The following is a 3,368-nucleotide window of genomic DNA, read 5'->3' as shown; positions in this document are numbered from 1 at the left end:
GAGAGGACTGGGACAGGAAAGGAGCAGGGTAGGTTTTAGGAAGATCACATCTAATGGTTTCAATTTTCTCAATAAAATATATGGCCAGGTCGTTAAGGGCAAGAGACAGGGGAGGTGTTGGACTGGAACAACTGTCAGTCAGACAGTCAATTGCATTATTTGAGCACTTACTATGTGCAGAGCACTGTACCCAGTGTTCGGGAGAGTACAGTACAATGACAAACAGACACATTCCCTGCCCACGATGCGCTTACAGCCAGAGGGGGAGACAGGCATTTATGTAAATCCATTACAGATATGCATATCAATGCTGTGGGGCTGGGATGGGGGGGTGAATAAGGGGAGCAAGTCAGGGCAATGCAGAAGGGAGTGGGAAAAGACCAAAGGAGGGCTTAGTCAGGGAAGGCCTTTTGGAGGAGATGTGCCTGTAATAAGGTTTTGAAAGTGGGGAGAATAATTATCGACCATCTATGAGGAAGGAGGGCATTACCAGGCCAGAGACAGGATGAGGCCGAGAGGTCAGTGGCGAGACAGATGAGATTGAGGTACGGTGAGAAGTTTAGCATTAGAGAAGCAAAGTGTGTGGGCTGGGTTGTAGAAGGAGAGAAGTGAGGTGAGGTAGGAGGGAGCTAGGCAATCGATTGCTTTAAAGTCAATGGTGAGGCATTTCTTTTTGAGGCGGACGGGGATAGGCAACCACTGGAGTTTCTTGAGGAACAGGAAACATGGCAAGAACTTTTTTACAGAAAAATGACCCAAGCAGCCGAGGCCGCCGAGTGAAGTTTGGACTGGAGCTGGGAAGAGGCAGGAGGGAGCGAAGGTCAGCAAGGAGACTGATACAGTAATTGAGGAGGGATAGAATAAGTAATTGGATTAACGTGGGTAGCTGTTTGGTTGGAGAGGATAAGGCAGATTTTAGCAATGTTGTGAAGGTCGAACCAACAGGATAAGGTGAAGGATTGAATATGTTGTTTGAGTGAGAGAGAAGAGTCAAGGATACTGCCAAGGCTTGTGAGGCAGAAAGGTTGGTGGTGCTGTCTACAGTCATGAAAAAGTCAGGAGGTGGACAGGGTTTAGGTGAGACGATACGAAGTTCGGTTTTAGACATGTTTATTTTAAACTAGTGAGGGCAATGGACATTGAAGTTAAATAAGGATGGAGAAATGATTTTGCCAGGCAGAGGAGACTAAGCCCCCCTTTTCCTCTGCTCCCCCACCCCTCCCCATCACCCAGACTCGCTCTCTTTGCTCTGCTCCCCTCCTCCCGCACAGCACTGGTGTATATATGTACTAATTTATAATTGTATTTATTCATATTCATGATGAGTAAATGTCTGTAATTCTATTCATTTATATTGATGTTATTGATGCCTCTTTACTAGTTTTGATGCCTGTCTCCCCCCTTCTAGACTGTGAGCCCATTGTGGGCAGGGTTTGTCTCTATCTGTTGCTGAACTGTACTTTCCAAGCGCTTAGTACAGTGCTCTGTACACAGTACACACTCAATAAATATGATTGAATTGAAAGGGTAGAGTTAAAGCATAAAGTCCATTTTTCAGCTGGGCTTTCCACTATTCAGTCCTAATATGACTCTGAATGTCTTTAGAGCAGTGTTTTTATTTGAAATTTCAAGACTCCCTCCACCTTGGCTCCCGCCGTTGCGTACTGCGTCTTGGGTGTGGCACCTGTACTTACTCCCTTTATTCATCCACCTCCTCACCCAAGCAAGTCCCACAGCACTTAGGTACATATCCATAATTCATTTATTTATATTAATGCCTGTCTCCCTCTCTAGGCTGTAAGCTTGTTGTGGGCAGGGGATGTGACTATTTGTTGTTCTATTGTACTCTCCCAAGTGCTTAGTATGGTGCTCTACACTCGGTAAGTGCTCCCTAAATGCGATTGACTGGCTGACTGAATCATTTATATACATCTGGATGGGAATGCAACAGCTGTGGAGCAAGTGGGAAAGTCAGGAAACCCTCTGGAGCACTCCCCTCAGGATGGCTTTGTGTGCACTTCTTTCATACTACAACAGGGAAGTCTTCCAACTAGAGAACTCTGAAATAACCAAGATTAATAATAATAAACATTACAATAATACTAACAATGTTTGTCAAGCACCTCCTTTGTGCCAAGTACTGCTCTAAGCACTAGGGTAGATAGAAAATATTCTCTTACGTGGGAGTCACAGTCTAAAGAATTGATTTGAAATGAATCCCTATTTTATAGATGAGGAAATTAAGAATCAAGCCGGGAGCTAGGTTGAGAGAGGAGCTTTTGAATCCTATCCCTCCTTAAGGTAACATGGTCTGCAAATAGGCAGGCACTCCTAGAATACAACACACACAGCATGTTTATATTAGAAAAGAGCTAAAAAAAGTATTTTACTTAAATTACTCGGTTACGGTTATGATACATGAGTGTTTTTTATATGCCAAGTGCTGTACTAAATGCTGGGGTAAATACAGGACAATCAGTTCAGTCAAGGGCCACAGAGATAATTTTATTTAAACTTTTCTAGATCTAGAGTCCCCTCTCAGGGTTGCACCTGGAGAGTTTCCAGGAACCTACCAGTTTCAGCTACAGGAGGGAGAGTCAAGCAGAGGCCTGTCCATTCCATTCCTAGCTGGAGCAGTGGCTAGCAAGTGGGAGGCAATCTGCTACAAGTCAAAACTCACCGGTGCTGGGCAGCAGTGGCATGGGAGGGAGTGGAGGGCAGAGATCTGAGTTTGCTGCATGGAAGGAAGCACTTCCATATTTTTCCCAAGAAAACTCTATGGATAAACAACCAGAATGATTGCAGATGGAGGTGGAGTGTTCTGGGAGAGATGTGTCCATGGCGTGGTTATTGGTCGGAGATGACTTGACACCATAAAACAGGATAAAACAAGATATGGATTGAATTTATGGCTCAAGTGGTGAAATCAAATATCAGCTAATTCCAAACAAGTAACATTAACTAACCTGACTTTTGATGCTCTAGGCATGTGATCATAATATTTCTGATATTTGTTAAAGCCTCTCACTAAGGGCCAAGAACTGTATTAAGTGCCGAGGTAAATACAAGATGATTGGTTTTGACACAATCCTTCTCCCACTGAGGCTCACAGTTTAAGTGGGAAAGAGAATGTGTATTTAATTTCCATCTTCTAGATGAAGGAACCGAGTAGGGGAGAGTCAGAATGCTTACTGAATTCTTCAGGAGAGAGACCAAGTGATCTTCATTAGCACAGGCACAAAGGGACTATGACATTAGGAGGAGAAATTTGTCCCGGGAGACTGAAACCTCAGGGCCCTTGCATTCCTTTTTTTGCTGTTGCAGAAGATGAAGCATTGGGGTGTTCCCAGAAGAGAGGGAGGCCGACT

At 44.2% G+C, this 3,368-nt stretch overlaps 1 non-coding gene across 1 annotated transcript; it reads left to right on the top strand.

Annotated features, from left to right (window-relative positions):
* The first annotated feature begins 2,532 nt into the window (after positions 1–2,532).
* On the top strand, positions 2,533–2,670 carry LOC114808711. The gene has a single exon (XR_003756512.1). It is a non-coding gene; the product is annotated as a small nucleolar RNA SNORA7 (small nucleolar RNA).
* Positions 2,671–3,368: the final 698 nt, after the last annotated feature.

This window comes from Ornithorhynchus anatinus, chromosome Y4, assembly GCF_004115215.2.
Source record: "Ornithorhynchus anatinus isolate Pmale09 chromosome Y4, mOrnAna1.pri.v4, whole genome shotgun sequence".
Lineage (NCBI taxonomy): Eukaryota > Metazoa > Chordata > Mammalia > Monotremata > Ornithorhynchidae > Ornithorhynchus > Ornithorhynchus anatinus.
Note: the sequence above shows the minus strand (reverse complement) of the source record. Positions and strands in the feature narration are given on the sequence as shown.